The sequence below is a fragment of the Oncorhynchus nerka genome, linkage group LG18 (genome assembly GCF_034236695.1).
Source record: "Oncorhynchus nerka isolate Pitt River linkage group LG18, Oner_Uvic_2.0, whole genome shotgun sequence".
NCBI lineage: Eukaryota > Metazoa > Chordata > Actinopteri > Salmoniformes > Salmonidae > Oncorhynchus > Oncorhynchus nerka.
In genome coordinates, this window is record NC_088413.1 from 59,489,215 (window position 1) to 59,511,245 (window position 22,031).

The following is a 22,031-nucleotide window of genomic DNA, read 5'->3' on the forward strand; positions in this document are numbered from 1 at the left end:
CGTTAACGCACTTGAACAAAAGTTATTTTGGTGATGCGCCCAATGTCACTGCTCAGTAATTTATACATAGGGGCACATACGGGCTCAAATGGGTAGAATGAGTAGGCCGCCTGACCTATTTCTTTATTTGTCTATTGCCATTGTATAGTGATTTGACATTAAAACATGAGTCACGATTAAATTGCCATTTTTTTATATTATCAATTAACGATCAGAAAATGTGTTGTTTCATAGATTATTAGGACTACAAATGGATAGAGTTTTAAATCAATTTGATCACATTTAAGTGTGCAATAACTAAATGGATTGCAGCAATAGGTTTGTGTCAGTCTGCTAATAAGAGTTGGCAGGTTAATTCACAGTTACAGGTTAATACTACGCTGTATGTCAATCAAACCATGACGAGTGTCTTCAGGTTCCCTGGAATTACACTGCCACCATGACCACAGCTCCATGTGTTGCTGTATTGCTGTGCCTGCAGAAAAGGAAAGGTGGGGCCTTCCTCTCCGTCAGAGCTCTCTACTATACAGTAGACTTTAGACCCCGATAAAGATGTTTCTGTGAGCCTGTTGAATTCCCCTAAGAGCTACACTATATATACAAAAGTCTATGGACACACCTTCAAATTAGTGGATTCAACCGGTCAACTATAAGTGTTGTTATTGTGAAGTGGAAACATCTAGGAGCAACAACGGCTCAGCCGCGAAGTGGTAGGCCACACAAGCTCACAGAACAGGACCGCTGAGTGCTGAAGCGCGTAGTGCATAAAAAACGTCTGTCCTCGTTTGCAGCACTCACTACGGGGGCAATGGAAGCAATGTCAGCACAATAACTGTTCGTCGGGAGCTCAATGAAATGGATTTCCATGGCCGAGCAGCCACACACAAGACTAAGATCGCAATGTGCAATGTCAAGCGTCGGCTGGTGTAGTGTAAATCTCGCCACCATTGGACTCTGGAGCAGTGGAAATGCGTTCTCTAGAGTGATGGATCACGCTTCACCATCTGGCAGTCCAATGGACAAATCTGGGTTTGTTGAATGCCAGGAGAACACTACCTGCACAAATTCATAGTGCCATCTGTAAAGTTTGGTTGGGGAGGAATAATGGTCTGGGGGTGTTTTCATAGGTTGGGTTAGGCCCCTTAGTTCCAGTGAAGGGAAAATCTTAACGCTACAGCATACAATGACATTCTAGACGATTCTGTGCTTCCAACTTTGTGGCAACAATTTGGGGAAGGCCCTTTCCGGTTTCAGCATAACAATTTCCCCGTGCACAAAGCGAGGTACATACAGAAATTGTCAAAGATCGCTGTGGAAGAACTTGACTGGCCTACACAGAGCCATGACCTCAACTCCGTCGAACACCTTTGGGATGAATTGGAACTCCCACTGCGAGCCAGGCCTAATCGCCCAAAATCAGTGCCTGACCTCACTAATGCTCGTGTGGCTGAATGGAAGCAAGTCCCTGCCGCAATGTTCCAACACCTAGTGGAAAGCCTTCCCAAAAGAGTGGAGGCTGTTATAGCACCAAAGGGTGGACCCACTTCATATTAATGCCCAAGATTTTGGAATGAGAAGTTCGACGAACAGGGGTCCACATACTTTTGATCATGTAGTGTATGTTAGGACTAATCACACATGTCCAGACAGGGGGATAAGTAAACTGTGAAACAAAATATACATGTTGATATTAGTTGTCAGGTGTCTTCACTTCAACATTATTCTGTTTCTATTTCTAATACCTTTTAAGACTTTTTATGCTAGATGTTTTTCTAAGGCGTCTTTTCCATCTGTTTGACCAGAAAATAAAGCCTTTGCTTATTCTTTTTTTTAGGGTGGAAAATGGTAGAAACTTTACTTTACTGTACTGTGCTCTACTGTGCTGTCCAAACTTGTGAAACATGATTGGTCCAGATTTGGTCCGTTCCAGACTGGACTGGACGTTGAAATCAAGGCCAGGGTGGACTGACCAAATTTCAACTACTTTTCGACTTCCATGGACATCCGGTGTCGGTCAGTGCTCAGTGGGTAAGGAGAGAGAGAGGGAGGGGTTGTCTAGACTGTTTTCACACTTTCTTTGACCACCAGAGGACAGTAACATGAAGAAAACAGGATCTTCATTTGAGCCAGTTTGCCACTGCAGCAACAGGAAATGTGAATTATTATGTGGATTATAATTAATGAAATACGCAATATCTTCCTTTGCATATTTCCATTACTGATTTTAATTTACAGATTTGGTAAGAGAATTTGAGTTTTAATCACTTCATATTTCATAAACCAATTAGTAAAATCAGTAAAAACATGATAACTAATTGGTAGGTCTACCTTTATTTGTTACTTTTGTGAACTTGTATTATCCCCCCACCTCACGAGGGAGAGAAATAAACACATATTCGGTTTCAGTAATTGCTTTCAAAGACATTGGGAAGTAGTTTAATGTTGCAATGTATTTGGAAATACACTTGGAAAGTATTGGCATGCACTGTATATGACAACACTCCCATGCATTTGAACCCATGTCTGTTTGGTATTTAAAATATTGTATTTGGAATATTTTTTAAACAGTAGGCTTTTTATAGGAAATTATTTGAAAATACTTTCAAATACTTACAACAGAAGTAGTTGATTCTGTACATATTATTTGAAAAAACGGAAATACACAGAACGTATGTATTTTAATAACAAATAATAAAATACACATGTATTTGGACCCTGGTCTGCATCTAATATAGAACTAACTATGCATGTGTAATTTGTTATCCAATACTTTTTATTTGTATCTTCATGGAGACATTGGTTGAGTAGGTTCTGCGGAAGCAGTCAAACATGACACAACCCAGTCCTCATGTTGACACAAGCACTAGTCATAGCATCGTGTGGTCATAGACTGTGATACAAAAACAAAAACGAAACTCCTGAAACTCAGAAACTCATGTTATCTGTGTGCACTCCCCTGGCCTACTCCCATTACTCAGAGACTTCTTTCCCCCATCCACCCTTAACTCTGTGATATGGATTCTACCAGGCTGATATGGATGGAAATACTATACTCCCTTGTCTTTCTGCATTAGGCAAGATGGACTAAGGGTTGTTATCTAGTATAATTGCTAACACTGTAGGGCTTGCACTTCCTTGAAATCAGTTATTTTTTATGACTGAGAACATCATTCAACCATTTGCTCTCTGACTTTTGACAATGGGTTAAATTCACTGTTTACTTTTCTCACAGGGCTACATTCTGTGATATAATAAAAGGCCCAAAATGTCTCAAATCTGCCGCCATGTGGTTGTAGTCAGCACACATTAAAGTATTTACCAGAATCTTTGTCATACATTCTAAACACTACTGAGCATGTTCCATCTATAAAATAAATATTTGACATGTTAGCAGATAGCTCAAACCTAAAGGAATGTTCTCCACATTCTACAGATAATCAATATTCAAAAACACATAAAACAGCCATACAAATGTGATACCTTCCTACCTTCTAAGTCAACTGTTCTATTTTATGAACTATCCAAACGTTCAAATCTTCACACAGACTGGTTAGGCTATGAAAGTGAATAACTTGCAGCTATAATAATTCCCTCTGTGCATTCTGTAACCCCACACCCCACAATTCCTTTGTGATGTTTGAAGTAGATTCGATTCGACTGTGGTTTAATGTGTGATATATTGTAAGGAAATATGTACTACTGTTTCAAGACAGTAACTTCCTGCTGTGGACAAGGCATTAGGAAACATAAAACCATTATAAAAAATAACCCAAAGCAACTCTGTGCAAGCCACAATGGCCCAGTGCACTTTGTTTCAGCTCTCTACTTTATAAACTTCACAAAACCATTACTCAGAAAAAAAAGCATTATATGACCCAACCATAATAGACTCATTCTATTTGGAAAAATTGGAAAGAGTATGGCACTCATTATATTATATTTTAAGGCTGCTTACCAGATAACTCTCCAGTTGAGGAACTTTCTGTCTGCCTGCAGCAATTTTGCACACAGTGCAATCTTTATTCTAAATGTACAGTCTTCTTTATGCGCACACCATGCAGTGACAATAAAGATTATTCTCAAATATCATGCAAGGTTATGATGATGACGTCTGCCCCCTCCAACCTCCCACGCTTCACCCCTTTCCATCAATCATTATGAAGTCCTTAATTTCGCCCACCTTCTTTTAGTGCTTTGGTCACGGCAGAAAATGCTGGTAAATATCAACCTAAATGTATTAGCTCTCATTACTAGCTACGTTGTTAGCTTCAACTTGGCTTTGATATATTGCAAAAACAAGCATTGCAACTCTTGTTTAGCAAGATTTTCAAAAATATTTTTTATTTTTTTATTTATTGTTTAGCAAGATGGCCATGGACGACTTCTAATATATGGACAGCTTCAAGAGAAAGCGCATCAAATTGACCCTCAAGACTGCGACTTTCCTGTATTGTTCAGCGGATCAATGCCAATAAAACGGTGATTTTAGAGGAAGGTAAGAAAAAATGAATGCACATTATCTGGAAAAGAGTTGTTGCTCAGTGTTTCACATGCTCATGTATTTGCTCTAAATCTGCACAGTAGATGATCACGATCAGCTCAGCTAATTTGCCAGCTAGCTGGCTACTAGTAGCTAGCTAATTGTAGTAGCTACTGGTAGCTGGCAGAAGCTACATCCTGGTCGTCGATAGTTACCACAGCCACAAAGTCATAAACTCCGCCTATTTCAAACATGTATCTTCTTATAATGTGATTTTAAACCGAACCGTAACCCCAATTTTAACCACACTGCTAGCTTTATGCCTAACCCTGGCCTTAAAATTAAGACCAAAAAGCACATTTTTAGGATATAGCCAATTTGGACTTTGTGGTTGTGGTAACTATTGATTACCATGCGTCCTGGTAATCTATTCATGTGTGCCAGTTACTGCCCTGTGCTGCCAGTGTATATTGCATAAATTAGTAATCTGCAATGTATGGGTCTAATCTGTTTCAGTTATCAGTGGATACGAATGGAAGGAATTAAAGTTTTGTTTGGACATGAGATTCTGAATGGTATCTGCACTGGCCGTGCTGCTACTTCAATTTAATCTGTTCTGCCTGTGGCTATGGAATCCTGACCTGTTCTCCGGACATGCTACCTGTCCCAGACCTATTATTTGACTGTGGCAGAGTTTCAGCCATACAGGAAGAATCTCCTACTGAGTTAGTAACCTCATGTTTTATACTCTATTGTACACATTTAGCTAACTGAAGCCAAAGGTTTGCATCATTAGCTTTTTTCATTAGGTAGCTAGCTATATGATCGATGTAGCTCAACAAATAGATGTCTCCCTTCCTCAGATGATAGTTGAAATTGCCTAAACATGAGAGCCAGCTTCCAGGTAGACAACATTGTGGTCATTGATGAGCTCCATTAACCCGGATGCGTTTAAAATTAGTCTCCCGAAACAGTATGGATCTGCTGAAAAATGTTATTTTCAGTTCTTTTCCCTGAACCGGTTCCAACCCGTGGTATAGTACTAAAAACCCTCACAATCACTGATTATTTCATTTAACTTTTTTTATGTATACATTTTCATTATTTTATATATATATATATATTTAGTATACATATTTAGTATACATATATGTTGTATAATGATAATTACAACAATACTGAATGAACACTTTTAAAAATTTTACTTAATATAACACATAAATAAAAATCTAGTTAGTGTCAAATAAATAATGAAACAGTTCAATTTGGTTTAAATAATGCAAAAACACAGTGGTAAAATGAAACACCATGTAAAAAAGCTAACATTTAAGAAAAATGAAGCTGTAATGAGACTTCAATATTCCCAGTTAAGAAGTTTTAGGTTTTATCATAGGAATTATAGGACTGCCCATTTTGTATACCTTTGTGGGTTCTTATTAACACTATAGGCCAGCCTGATTCTCAAGAGTTGATAGGCTTGAAGTCATAAACAGTACCTGCTGCTGTTTGAATGGTCATGCTCAGTCGGACTCTCTATCAAATATCAAATAATAGACAGAAATACGAGCCTGATGCACACCATTCCGTATTTTGTCTAACGGTGGCATTCATAAGTCTAAAGCTGTTACATTGCACCAGCTTCAATGTTATGTCATCGAGTAAAATCAGGAGCAGACTTTGTTGGGATGTTCCAGCACGAGCCAGGCGGCCCAAACGGCTGTATATACCCAGCTGTGACCTGTTGGTCTGGCAGACATATCAGTGTGAGGATCACCACCTCAAGCTGAAGAGACAGAGCTGCCCATTCCATGATCTCGCCATCACGGTAATCCCTACCTAGGATTTTGGATCAAGGCGGTGAATATGCTTCAACATCAGTTTCCAGGTTTTTTACGGCCCCTGGGATGATCTTGTTGTCTATCTTTTACAATACTACATTTCCCACAATGCAAAGGTGAATGGAGCAGTAGGCTGCTTCATTTCAATATTTATTGGCACAGCAGTCGTCAGCATCACAGTAAAATTAACTTTCAGATACCCATCAAAAATGGCAAAACGGAAGGTGGATACTGAGAACCGGGGTTTCAAACAAGGTGGGAGTCGGAGTATATGTTCACGAAGGTAGCTGGAAAACCTGTGTGTCTTCTGTGTGGAGAAAGTGTGGCGGTACTGTATAATCTGAGAGACATTGCCACGCGGACAAAAACAAGAATATGGACATGGAACAAAGGCTACAAAAGGCAGAGGAATTAAACGAGGCCTCTTTGACAGGCTCTGTTCTGCCAAATGCAGGCTGCTGTCAAGGCCAGTTTTATTTTGGCAGAAACAGCCTAAATCCATTTGAGGGGATTTCATCTGCATGAAAATAGTTTGCCCAGAAAAAGGCAACTCTTTTTAAATGTGAGTCTGAGCAGAAACACCATTGCCGAGAGAGTAGACCAGTTGTCCATCAATCTATTATTTTATGCATATTCCTTGGCTGTGGATCCATTTCTGACATTGCCCAGTTGTCAATTTTCATTGGACTCCAACCTAAGCGTGACAGAAGTTTTTCTTTACGTCCTATGCATGGCACAACTACGGGGCATGATTTGTATGAAGAGGTGTCAAGATGTGTAAATGAGATGGAGCTGCCTTGGGAAAAACTCGTGGGTTTACCGACGGAGCACCTGCGATGTGTGGACACAGGAGCGGACTGGTGGCGAAGATGCGGGAAAAGATGCAAGAGGAAAACGCGACAGGTGAGCTGACAGCTTATCATTGTATCATACACCAGCGTTTGCGGTAAAGCCTTGAAAATGGAGCATGTAATGAGCATCATCACGCGCACAGTTAACTTTATCAGAGCCAAAGGTTTGAATCACCGCCAGTTCAAGGCATTTCTGCAGGTTAGAAACATGGTGATTTGCCTTATAGGTTGGCTAAGCCAGGGAAAGGTGCTTCAAAGATGTTTATGAGATTTGTCTGTTCTTGGACAGCAAAGGGAAAGACACAACACAACTGCACGAAATGTTTCTTGAAATGGCTTTTCTGTGTGTTCGAGTCATCTGAATGCAATAAACTTGCAGCTGCTCATCTCTGCCAGTACAGTGAAGGCATTTAAAACCAAACTGACTCTGTGGGAGACGCAGATGCGGAAAGAAAATTTGAGCCACTTTCCCAGCTGCCAGCCTCTACCAGTGCGTTCCCGAGCACACAGTTGGCTGATAAAATAGGTTTGGGATTTGCTGACTTTGAAGCACAAAAAGCAGGTTGGAACTGCTCGGTAACCCATTTGCTGTTGACGTGGAAAGCTCACCTGTGCAAATGGAGTTGATTGACCTCAATGCAATGATGCACTGAGGGCAAAATATGCGGCAGTGGGTGCTGGAGTTCCCGTTTGCAATGCCCCAGCGCATCCAGGCTGCTCAAACGTTGTCTATGTTTGCAGCATACCTGTGTGAACAACTGTTTTCTTTGAAGACCTGAACAAAACATCACACAGTCTTACTGCTGAACACCTCCACTCAATTCTGAGGATTTCTTCAGCTCAGAGCCTTACCCCGAACATTGATGAACTTGTGGAAAAGATGGGACACCACCAAGTATCACCCTCAACCTCAAACAAGTGAACATTACTGTGCAATCACATATTTAGAGTTTTTACTCAGTTCAAGTTTAAAAGTTAAAATTTAATATTTGTTTTCACTGCATGTTACTTCTCCTTAAACAAAGTGTTGTTTTTGATTAATAGATTTTTGCACTTTATTTTTTGTATTTCAATCCAATTATATTTTAAAAAAAAGTGGATGATGAAAATTGCTATTATTGTTTTTTCTTTGAAGTAAATTTAGCCCACTTTTCTAAAATAGAAAATATAGTCTACTGATGGTGCCTTGAATACCGGTTTCTTTCATTTAATGTTCATGTTATGGGGATATTTATATAAAGGAAATTTGTCTTTTGTGTCTGTGAAAATTAAAGATTACTGACAGAGCCATAAGAAAATATTGCTTTATTTATCTGATCATATTGTAATATATTTGTTAGGTTTTCAGTAGGTTCAATTAGGTTCACTAGACTATATGCGTCATTTAAAAAATTTTCAATGAACATTCGAACAGTCCGGCCCTCGTCTTGTAGCTGATTTTTATTTGGCCCTCCGTCCATTTGACTTTGACACCCCTGCTCTACAACATCCGCAGAGTACGACCCTGCCTCACACAGGAAGCAGCGCAGGTCCTAATCCAGGCACTTGTCATCTCCCGTCTGGATTACTGCAACTCGCTGTTGGCTGGGCTCCCTGCCTGTGCCATTAAACCCCTACAACTCATCCAGAACGCCGCAGCCCGTCTGGTGTTCAACCTTCCCAAGTTCTCTCACGTCACCCCGCTCCTCCGCTCTCTCCACTGGCTTCCAGTTGAAGCTCGCATCCGCTACAAGACCATGGTGCTTTTGCTGTGACACGGCACCTGTACCTCCAGGCTCTGATCAGGCCCTACACCCAAACAAGGGCACTGCGTTCATCCACCTCTGGCCACTCCCTACCACTGAGGAAGTACAGTTCCCGCGCAGCCCAGTCAAAACTGTTCGCTGCTCTGGCCCCCAATGGTGGAACAAACTCCCTCACGATGCCAGGACAGCGGAGTCAATCACCACCTTCCGGAGACACCTGAAACCCCACCTCTTTCAGGAGTAATCCTTCTCACCCCCCTTAAAAGATTTAGATGCACTATTGTAAAGTGGCTGTTCCACTGGATGTCTTAAGGTGAAGCACCCATTTGTAAGTCGCTCTGGATAAGAGCGTCTGCTAAATGACTTAAATGTAAATGTAAATGTAATGATAATGAAATTGATGAGAGCCATGTCAACATTGTGGTCATTGATGAGCTCCATGAGAAGCTTGGTCCTGCTGTGAGTACCTAACCCTCACAATCACTGTTTCATTTCATCAATACATTATTAGCATACAGACATGGATAACATCTCTGAAGAAAATGAAGCTGTAATGAGTCTAAGGAGGTGTGTGCCCTTTGTCCTGTGGGTAACGGAGTGATCTCTAGTACCTTGCTTGGTCATGCTCTTCCACCTAGATGATGCACATCCGGAAGCAGCAGGTGATCGAGATAGGAGCAGACGGGGTTGGGATGTTCCAGCACGAGAGAGTCTGTTGGCTGCAGGTGAGAGAGAGACAGAGCTCTTAAGTAATCCTACCTAGGATTTTGGATATGAATATGTTCATCATTTTCCATTTCGTTATCTATTACTTGTCTTGAATGGAAATTTGAACTGCTGAACTATTCCAATCTCCTTTGTAGATTGCCATAAGAACAAGGTGCACCTCTTTGACATCCTGATGCTTGAAGCCCGGGCCTTCAAGAACAGCCTGTCCATGATCCTGGAAAATAACCACATTTTAAAGGTGAGTAATATAGACAGGATATTATTATATTAATCCATTTGACTTCTACTTTATGTAATTTCACCTCTGTCTGTGTATTCAGGTCACCTATAGCTGCCAGAGGATTGCCAAATCACAGTCTACTTCGCCGAACGGGTGATTTAACAAGCGCATTCGCGAAAAAAGCACGGTCGTTACACCAATGTTTACCTAACCATAAACATCAATGCCTTTCTTAAAATCAATACACAAGTATATATTTTTAAACCTGCATATTTAGTTAATATTGCCTACTAACATGAATTTCTTTTAACTAGGGAAATGTTGTCACTTCTTTTGTGTTCTGTACAAGCAGAGTCAGTGTAAATGCAGCAGTTTGGGCCGCCTGGCTCGTTGCGAACTGTGTGAAGACCATTTCTTCCTAACAAAGACCGTAATAAATTTGCCAGAATTGTACATAATTATGACAAAACATTGAAGGTTGTGCAATGTAACAGCAATATTTAGACTTATGGATGCCAGCCGTTAGATAAAATACGGAACGGTTCCGTATTTCACTGAAAGAATAAACATTTAGTTTTCGAAATGATAAGTTTCCGGATTAGACCATATTAATTACCTTTTTGTGTGTTGTGTTATTATATTATAATTAAGTCTATGATTTGATAGAGCAGTCTGTCTGAGCGGTGGTAGGCAGCAGCAGGCTCGTAAGCATTCATTAAAACAGCACTTTCCTGCATTTGCCAGCAGCTCTTCCCTGTGCTTCAAACATTACGCTGTTTATGACTTCAAGCCTATCAACTCCCGAGATTAGGCGGGCAATACTAAAGTACCTATTAGAACATCCAATAGTCAAAGGTATATGAAATACAAATGGTATACAGAGAAATAGTCCTATAATAACTACAACCTAAAACATCTTACCTGGGAATATTGAAGACTTATGTTAAAAAAAGGAACCACCAGCTTTCATACAGTGGGGCAAAAAAGTATTTGGTCAGTCACCAATTGTGCAAGTTCTCCCACTTAAAAAGATGAGAGAGGCCTGTCATTTTCATCATAGGTACACTTCAACTATGACAGACAAAATGAGAAAAAAAATCCAGAAAATCACATTGTAGGATTTTTTATGAATTTATTTGCAAATTATGGTGGAAAATAAGTATTTGGTCACCTACAAACAAGCAAGATTTCTGGCTCTCACAGACCTGTAACTTCTTCTTTATGAGGCTCCTCTGTCCTCCACTCGTTACCTGTATTAATGGCACCTGTTTGAACTTGTTATGAGTATAAAAGACACCTGTCCACAACCTCAAACAGTCACACTCCAAACTCCACTATGGCCAAGACCAAAGAGCTGTCAAAGGACACCAGAAACAAAATTGTAGACCTGCACCAGGCTGGGAAGACTGAATCTGCAATAGGTAAGCAGCTTGGTTTGAAGAAATCAACTGTGGGAGCAATTATTAGGAAATGGAAGACATACAAGACCACTGATAATCTCCCTCGATCTGGGGCTCCACGCAAGATCTCACCCCATGGGGTCAAAATGTTTACAAGAACGGTGAGCAAAAATCCCAGAACCACACGGGGGGACCTAGTGAATGACCTGCAGAGAGCTGGGACCAAAGTAACAAAGCCTACCATCAGTAACACACTACGCCGCCAGGGACTCAAATCCTGCAGTGCCAGACGTGTCCGCCTGCTTAAGCCAGTACATGTCCAGGCCCGTCTGAAGTTTGCTAGAGAGCATTTGGATGATCCAGAAGAAGATTGGGAGAATGTCATATGGTCAGATGAAACCAAAATATAACTTTTTGGTTAAAACTCAACTCGTCGTGTTTGGAGGACAAAGAATGCTGAGTTGCATCCAAAGAACACCATACCTACTGTGAAGCATGGGGGTGGAAACATCATGCTTTGGGGCTGTTTTTCTGCAAAGGGACCAGGACGACTGATCCGTGTAAAGGAAAGAATGAATAGGGTGAGTGAAAACCTCCTTCCATCAGTAAGGGCATTGAAGATGAAACGTAGCTGGGTCTTTTAGCATGACAATGATCCCAAACACACCGCCCGGGCAATGAAGGAGTGGCTTCGTAAGAAGCATTTCAAGGTCCTGGAGTGGCATAGCCAGTCTCCAGATCTCAACCCCATAGAAAATCTTTGGAGGGAGTTGAAAGTCCGTGTTGCCCAGCAACAGCCCCAAAACATCACTGCTCTAGAGGAGATCTGCATGGAGGAATGGGCCAAAATACCAGCAACAGTGTGTGAAAACCTTGTGAAGACTTAAAGAAAACATTTGACCTCTGTCATTGCCAACAAAGGGTATATAACATCAGGATCAGGACAACCAGGACTCATGGAGATAGTGATGGTCACAATGGCAGGCAGAGGGAGGTCTCTGATGAAAGATGCAGCACCACCAACCCTCCCTGCCTTCCCTCCCTGCCTTCCTCTTCCTGGGAAGAGGCCTGGTTTTCCCGATACCAGCGACCCAGATCCCTAAGGAGAGCCCCAGGGTTCTAAAGACCCAGGCCCCAGTGGGGAGGGTAGAGGTGCCTGTCCACCCAGGCCCAAGACTCAGCCCAGTACAGTGAGCTGTGCCCCAGCAGGCTGCCCTTTGTCCTGCCATGCCTGAAAACATCCCTGGGCCAGAGAGAGGCCTCTTCATCCAGAAACCCCAAGGCCTCACCTCTCCTCTCAGTCTCTCCCTCATTTCCTTTAGAAAGACTTAAGAGGACCACCTATGGTTGTGAAGGGTTGGTTGAAAATTACTTGTGTAATTGTTTATTCTACAAAGACCACTAGATGGCAGTAAATTGTCCATTTTGTTTGCAAATGTAAATTGCATCAATGTTTGGGGAGAAACGGTCATGTTTCAGTTAAATGGTTTTCTATTTCAAATGGAAAAACAACAGTAGATTCACATCAAATTAAAATCGGATGAGAGATATTTTGATAATTCTGTATCATGGCGACTAGTTTACCTTGTGTACATGGCTTCATTTGAGTACATTTTTTTGTTTATTCAAATTGCTGTTCACACTTGTTACAAATGTAAATTAAACACCAATTCAGTACTCTGCTTATTGTGATTCTGTGTTTCTCTCTTTCTGGCCTGATTTGAGTGAGTAATGGTACATTCTGAATATGTTAATTGCAGTCATTTCACTTGGTAATAGGGTCCTCGGCGTACAGTGATATTCTGCTGGGTTACAGCCCAATAATGTCCAACTAATTCCTTTGATATGACTACATGCAGTGGTACTTCACCCATCAATACATTCCAGACGTCGAGGAAGACCATGTATGCAGCACTGGCAGAATTATTCTAAATGTTTCTTCAAAGGAAACCTCATAATCAGTTAATTGTGGAAATAAAACTCATTTTTATGGTGTTAATCACACATTTTTTTTCTCCCGAAAAGTCCAATGGGAAGTTGTGTTGGGACATGTTAGAACAAAACACCCAAAAGCTAAATGCATTTAGCTTGTGATGATTAATTACCTAGAAACTTGGCTTCTTGGCTGCTATTAATTGAGGCTGAAAGCTAAGGAAAGCATTGATGGATTTGCTGTTAATTGAAGGAAAACATTGTTTATGGAAGGTTCCTTTGATTACAGATGACTGGAAAACCATTAGAGTTGGCACGGAATGAATGCAGGACGTTGACATTATTAAATTGATATTGCCTGTCTGCAGCACTAATCACTCAAGAAGTTCAGATGGTGATGATCACAAGTACCCAACACCTGCCATGTTTTACACAGCAAACAAAGCCTTGTCTTATCAATCTACTATCGGTTTCCTGAATAAGGATCCTGCAATGCGGATATTACACAGATGTTCCACAAACAGCCTCTTTGAATTAATTTTCGGAGGTACGGTTTGGGAACAAAACAGGATATTAAGACAAAACAATGTGTTTAAACAGCAGCAGGGTGCGCGGTACAAACGGGGCCCTCATTAATCACATCTTATTGCCATGGCTATCTAGATATAGCAGCTTGGGCCTGTGCCAGGATTCCTTATTGAAAGCATGAAACAGATAAAGTAGGCTTTTAATTAACTAGGAGGGAGCAGAGCACAAAGACCCATCTCTCTTAGCAACCTCAGCTCCTGCTAGGGACTGGATGGATAGATCCTGGATCCTTCTCATATGCTTCACCTCCTAGGCCTTTAGATCTTATTTTAGATATCAGAATCATCTTTATTCACCAACTACAATTTTCCTTAGTGAGAAAGAGCTGCCAGCAAGCAATAAACAATATACAGAATACTTAGTCTTCTTAGACATCATACAGAATATACACTATCACAACAGTCTTGTTTAAAGTGATGCAAATGAAAATCCAAATCCAATCAATTTAGCATTGAAACACTGACAGGGGCTGTAAATGCAGGAGCGTGCTCTAAGGGTTTCTCGAGGCTCTCTTCCCTGTTGGGTTGTGTCAGTCAGTCAGTATATATGAAGTGTACTGTATTTGGTTGGCAGAAATCACATGGCCCAGTCCATTGTGTGCCATACTCGTCCTGTTCCTGAAATTGCCAGTCTGTCATTGCCTTTGGTCATAAAACACTCAACATTCCCATTGTTTATCCATCATTTTCTATAATACATGATGATGGGGATGTAGATTTGCAGGTTATGACTAAACACTCGGGTTCTAGTTGTTCTGTAGGCTATATTGTTACAGTAATGGACATGCTCACCCCAGTCTCTGCTTCTTGCTGACGTGAAGAAAGAAAGAGGTGCGGTAGGAGAGAGGTCTGCCACAGGGATATAGAGGGCAGGGACCTGTCATTGACAGGTAGAGAGGGACCTTATTTTAGAGGACACTGCATTTCCTGTCCGTCACAATAATGCATTATGAGCTCCGCTTCCTGTTTCTCAGGCCTGGGAGGAAGGAACAGGGCGCTTGTCACACGGTAGTCATGGCTTCCTACCTCCTCCCCCCTGGCCCCTAACTTCAGACAGTCTCTTTGCTTTTGAGGGGAGATGACTACACCTTGAACATCGCAGCAGGATGTGTATGGTTACTTTTAGTGTTAGGACGTGAAGGTAGGACACAGACATAAACATCAACTTTAGAAATACCCGCTGTGTTTATTGGTTACAAGAAATTGTTGTTTCAATGTTGTGCCTCTTCTCCGGAGGAACGTGGAGTGGTCTACTGTTTGCTCATGGTGTCTAAATGTGGGTCAGAACAAACAATTCCTTCCACAGTTAAATAAACAACAACCACACAATGAACTCTTTCATACAGTTACTGTACGCTTTACCTAAACTATAAACTCCATACACAACCTTCAAAACAACTAATCATAATATAATGTGAATTGATTACATACAGTTGAAGTCGGAGGTTTACATACACCTTAGCCAAATACATTTAAACTCAGTTTTTCACCATTCCTGACATTTAATCCTAGTTAAAATTCCCTGTCTTAGGTCAGTTAGGATCACCTATTTATTTTAAGAATGTGAAATGTCAGAATAATAAAAGAGAGAATGATTTATTTCAGAATTTATTCCCACATTCCCAGTGGGTCAGAAGTTTACATACACTCAATATAGTATTTGGTAGCATTGCCTTTAAATTGTTTAACTTGGGTCAAATGTTTTGGGTAGCCTTCCACAAGTTTCCCACAATAAGTTGGGTGAATTTTGGTCCATTCCTCCTGACAGAGCTGGTGTAACTGAGTCAGGTTTGTAGGCCTCCTTGCTCACACATGCTTTTTCAGTTCTGCCCACAAATTTTCTATAGGATTGAGGTCAGGGGTTTGTGATGGGCAATCTATTTTATGAAGTTCACCAGTCCCTCTTGCAGCAAAGCACCCCCATAACATGATGCTGCCACCCCTGTGCTTCACGGTTGGGATGGTGTTCTTCGGCTTGCAAGCCTCCCCTTTTTCCTCCAAACATAACGATGGTCATTATGGCCAAACTGTTCCATTTTTGTTTCATCAGACCAGAGGACGTTTCTCCAAAAAAGTATGATCTATGTCCCCATGTGCAGTTGCAAACCAGTCTGGCTTTTTTATGGTGGTTTTGGAGCAGTGGCTTCTTCCTTGCTGAGCGGCCTTTCAGGTTATGTCGATATAGGACTTGTTTTACTGTGGATATCTTCACAAGGTCCTTTGCTGTTGTTCTGGGGTTGATTTGCACTTTTCGCACCAAAGTACGTTCATCTCTAGGAGACAGAACACGTCTCCTTCCTGAGCGGTATGGCGGCTGGGTGGTCCCGTTGTGTTTATACTTGCGTACTATTGTTTGTACAGATGGACGTGGTACCTTCAAAATTGTCATGTTCAAGTTCCATCCATGAAATATTGGAAGGTAGAAAAAAAGTGTACAATAGGGGTGGAACAACAGTCCTATAAATCTACCCTAATTCTCACTAATCATGGAACTGTATGATAATGGTCCAGTCATCTTGAACCATATGCCAGGATCCAGTTTTAACCTGTGTGAGTGGTCTGACTTCCATAATGACTCAAATAGACTACATGTCCCAAATTATTGCACAACCGTAGCCTAATATGATCCAGTGAAGCAAGCGACCCTCTGGAACAACTACAAGGACCTGACAGAGGAAAGAAAGGTAAGTGGAATGGAATGATGCAAAATGGAGGCTACAAATGGAAGAAAACGAACACTAAAGAGACAATTATAAATGTATGTGGGTATTACTGATGGTGGCTCCAGATAGTGGCTAATATTTAACATGATACAAATTGTAAAATAAAACTGAGAAAAGTCTGGGCATAGGCTATAATTAAAACATTCTAAAGTGCATAGATTAACTCTGCAGGTACAGCCCCACAGAAGCATATAGTTTGGGTGTCCAAATTTCCATCCACCCAAAAATATGAGGGAACACTATCCAATTTCAGAATAATGGCAACATGTGTCACGACTCCCACCGAAGTTGGCTCCCCCGCCTGTTCGGGTGATGCTTGGCGGCCTACTAGCCGCCACCGATCCCTTTTTCTTTTCAGTTAGTTTTGTCTCATTTGTTACACCTGTTCCCATTTTGTGTGTGCTTGATTTGCTTCCTATTTAGCGTGTGGAACCCGCCCCTTTGTTGTGCGGGATTATTTTGATGTTCACGTTGTGTTGTTGGTGTTGTTTGTGCTCTGGACCGTGTTACCCGTTGTTTTGGGTTGGTCAGTGTTTTGCGCCCTGCGTGTTTGGGCATTTACTTTTGGTGCCACATTAAAGTGCATCTTTCCCCTGGACCTCTCTGCTCTCTGCTCCTGATTCCTCGCTACACACCTAGCCAGCCGTGACAGAATCCCGCACCTGTACAATGGAATCAGCAGGAGCAGCCACACCTCCTCTCCCATCGATGGAGGAGAGGGTCCTCCATCACACCACCGTTCTTCACCGGATTGAGTCCACCATGGATCAGATGATGGAGAGGATGGACCGATGGGAGAGGAGTGGCCTTCCCACCTCATCTCCAGTTCCCCCTCCATCAGCACCACCTACCCCTGCTTCAGCATCCGGCTCCGGGACCCTGCGTCCCAGGGAGTATGATGGGACAGCGGCTGGGTGTCAGTGATTCCTCCTCCAACTGGAATTATACCTAGCTATATTATACCTGAGGGAGTCCGTCTGACTCCCTCAGGGGAGGAGAACGTGAGCGTCCTCGTCTCCTGTCTGACGGGGCGAGCCCTGGAGTGGGCCAATGCAGTGTGGAATGGCCCAGACTCGGCGAGGGATCGCTACCCCGAGTTCCACAATGGCTGTTCCACCTGCGACAGAAGACGAGGAGGGCGCAGGACTTTGCCCTGGAGTTCCGGCCCTTGGCCGCAGGAGCGGGGTGGAACGACAGGGCTTTGATGGACCACTTACGTTGTAGCCTCAGGGAGGACGTCCGCAGAGAGCTACTTTGTCGGAACACTACTATCTCATTGGATGAACTGATAGACATGTCCATTCGTCTGGACAACCTCCTGGCTGCCCGCGGGCGTTCGGAACGGGCCCTGTTGATTCCACCCGCAGGCCCTCCTGCTCCCATCCCCATGCAGTTAGGGGGGGCTGCATCGAGGGGAACCGGAGGAGGAGTTTCCTCCTGCACCAGTTGTGGTCTGCGAGGACACACGGCCGACCGGTGCTGGGGGAGCTCGTCTGGGAGTCGCGACTCACACAGAGCTTCCTGTCGGCCATATGTTTGTGCTAACCTCTTTCCCTAGGTTTTCTCCCTCTCTACAGCATAAGGCGCTAGTCGATTCAGGCGCAGCTGGGAACTTTATGGATCATGGGCTCGCACTAGGGATTCCCCTGGTGTTGTTAGACCAACTTTTCCCCGTGCACTCCTTAGATAGCCGACCATTAGGGTCAGGGCTGGTCAGGGAGGCCACTGTGCCACTGGACATGGTAACGCAGGGGGGTCAAAAGGAACGGGTTAGTCTATTCCTTATTGATTCACCTGCGTTTCCGGTGGTGCTGGGAATTCCGTGGCTAGCTCATCACAACCCGGTGATTTCATGGTAACAGGGGGCTCTTTGAGGGTGGTCAGAGGAGTGTTCAGGCAGGTGTATAGGAGTTTCCTTAGGTGCGACTACGGGGGAGAGTCCAGACCAGGTTTCCACCGTGCGCATTCCCTCTGAATATGCCAATTTGGCTATCGCCTTCTGTAAGAAGAAGGCAACCCAATTACCACCCCATCCTCGAGGGGACTGCGCGATAAACCTCCTGGAGAACGCTGCACTTCCGAGGAGTCACGTGTACCCATTGTCCCAGGAGGAGACAGCGGCTATGGAGACATATGTCACTGAATCTCTGGGGCAGGGGTACATTCGGCCCTCCACGTCACCCGTCTCCTCAAGCTTCTTTTTTGTGAAGAAGAAGGAGGGAGGTCTGCGTCCGTGCATTGATTATAGAGGTCTAAATTCAATCACAGTGGGGTTTAGTTATCCACTACCTCTCATCGCTACAGCGGTGGAATCATTTCACGGGGCGCGTTTCTTCACAAAACTGGACCTGAGGAGTGTGTATAACCTGGTGCGTATCCTGGAGTAGATGAGTGGAAAACCGCATTTAGTACCACATCTGGCCATTATGAGTACCTCGTCATGCCATATGGGTTGAAGAATGCTCCAGCCATCTTCCAATCTTTCGTAGACGGAATTCTCAGAGACCTGCATGGGCAGGGAGTTGTAGTGTACATCGGTGACATATTGATCTATTCTGCCACACGCGCTGTGCATGTGTCTCTGGTGCGTAAGGAACTTGGGCGACTGCTGGAGCATGACTTGTATGTCAAGGCTGAGAAATGTGTGTTCTCCAAACAAGCCGTTTCCTTCCTGGGTTATCGCATTTCCATTGCATTGGGGGGGGGGGGGGTGATGGAGTGTGACCACGTGAAAGCCGTGCGTAATTGGCCGACTCCGACCACGGTAAAAGAGGTGCAGCGGTTTTTAGGGTTTGCCGATTACTGATTACTACCAGAGGTTTATCCGGGGGACATCAGAGACTATAACGTTCTTTGCTTCACGGAAACATGGCTCACTGAAGAGACGCTATCGGAGGCGGTGCAGCCAGCGGGTTTCTCCACGCATCGCGCCGACAGAAACAAACATCTTTCTGGTAAGAAGAGGGGCGGGGGCGTATGCCTTATGGCTAACGAGACATGGTGTGATGAAAGAAACATACAGGAACTCAAATCCTTCTGTACACCTGATTTAGAATTCCTCACAATCAAATGTCGACCACATTATCTACCAAGAGAATTCTCTTCGATTATAATCCCGGCCGTATATATCCCCCCCAAGCAGACACATCGATGGCTCTGAACGAACTTTATTTGACTCTTTGCAAACTGGAATCCATTTATCCGGAGGCTGCATTCATTGTAGCTGGGGATTTTAACAAGGCTAATCTGAAAACAAGACTCTCTAAATTTTATCAGCATATCGATTGCGCAACCAGGGGTGGAAAAACCTTGGATCATTGTTACTCTAACTTCCGCGACGCATATAAGGCCCTGCCCCGCCCTCCTTTTGGAAAAGCTGACCACGACTCCATTTTCTTGATCCCTGCCTACAGACAGAAACTAAAAAAAGAAGCTCCCACGCTGAGGTCTGTCCAACGCTGGTCCGACCAAGCTGACTCCACACTCCAAGACTGCTTCCATCACGTGGACTGGGAGATGTTTCGTATTGCGTCAGATAACAACATTTACGAATACGCTGATTCGGTGTGCGAGTTCATTAGAACGTGCGTTGAAGATGTCGTTCCCATAGCAACGATTAAAACATTCCGTAACCAGAAACCGTGGATTGATGGCAGCATTCGCGTGAAACTGAAAGCTCGAACCACTGCTTTTAATCAGGGCAAGGTGACTGGTAGCATGACCGAATACAAACAGTGCAGCTATTCCCTCCGCAAGGCTATCAAACAAGCTAAGCGTCAGTACAGAGACAAAGTAGAATCTCAATTCAACGGCTCAGACACAAGAAGTATGTGGCAGGGTCTACAGTCAATCACGGATTACAAGAAGAAAACCAGCCCAGTCACGGACCAGGATGTCTTGCTCCCAGGCAGACTAAATAACTTTTTTGCCTGCTTTGAGGACAATACAGTGCCACTGACACGGCCTGCAACGAAAACATGCGGACTCTCCTTCACTGCAGCCGAGGTGAGTAAGACATTTAAACGTGTTAACCCTCGCAAGGCTGCAGGCCCAGACGGCATCCCCAGCCGCGCCCTCAGAGCATGCGCAGACCAGCTGGCCGGTGTGTTTACGGACATATTCAATCAATCCCTATACCAGTCTGCTGTTCCCACATGCTTCAAGAGGGCCACCATTGTTCCTGATCCCAAGAAAGCTAAGGTAACTGAGCTAAACGACTACCACTCACTTCCATCATCATGAAGTGCTTTGAGACTAGTCAAGGACCATATCACCTCCACCCTACCTGACACCCTAGACCCACTCCAATTTGCTTACCGCCCAAATAGGTCCACAGACGATGCAATCTCAACCACACTGCACACTGCCCTAACCCATCTGGACAAGAGGAATACCTATGTGAGAATGCTGTTCATTGACTACAGCTCGGCATTCAACACCATAGTACCCTCCAAGCTCGTCATCAAGCTCGAGACCCTGGGTCTCGACCCCGCCCTGTGCAACTGGGTACTGGACTTCCTGACGGGCCGCCCCCAGGTGGTGAGGGTAGGCAACAACATCTCCACCCCGCTGATCCTCAACACTGGGGCCCCACAAGGGTGCGTTCTGAGCCCTCTCCTGTACTCCCTGTTCACCCACGACTGCGTGGCCACGCACGCCTCAGGAGGAGGTGAGGGCAACTCAATAACTCAAGTTTGCGGACGACACAACAGTGGTAGGCTTGATTACCAACAACGACGAGACGGCCTACAGGGAGGAGGTGAGGGCCCTCGGAGTGTGGTGTCAGGAAAATAACCTCACACTCAACGTCAACAAAACTAAGGAGATGATTGTGGACTTCAGGAAACAGCAGAGGGAACACCCCCCTATCCACATCGATGGAACAGTAGTGGAGAGGGTAGCAAGTTTTAAGTTCCTCGGCATACACATCACAGACAAACTGAATTGGTCCACTCACACAGACAGCATCGTGAAGAAGGCGCAGCAGCGCCTCTTCAACCTCAGGAGGCTGAAGAAATTCGGAGGGTAGTTAGGTCTGCACAACGCATCACCGGGGGCAAACTACCTGCCCTCCAGGACACCTACACCACCCGATGTTACAGGAAGGCCATAAAAATCATCAAGGACAACAACCACCCGAGCCACTGCCTGTTCACCCCGCTATCATCCAGAAGGCGAGGTCAGTACAGGTGCATCAAAGCTGGGACCGAGAGACTGAAAAACAGCTTCTATCTCAAGGCTATCAGACTGTTAAACAGCCACCACTAACATTGAGTGGCTGCTGCCAACACACTGACACTGACACAACTCCAGCCACTTTAATAATGGGAATTGATGGGAAATGATGTAAAATATATCACTAGCCACTTTAAACAATGCTACCTAATATAATGTTACATACCCTACATTATTCATCTCATATGCATACGTATATACTGTACTCTATATCATCTACTGCATCCTTATGTAATACATGTATCACTAGCCACTTTAACTATGCCACTTTGTTTACATACTCATCTCATA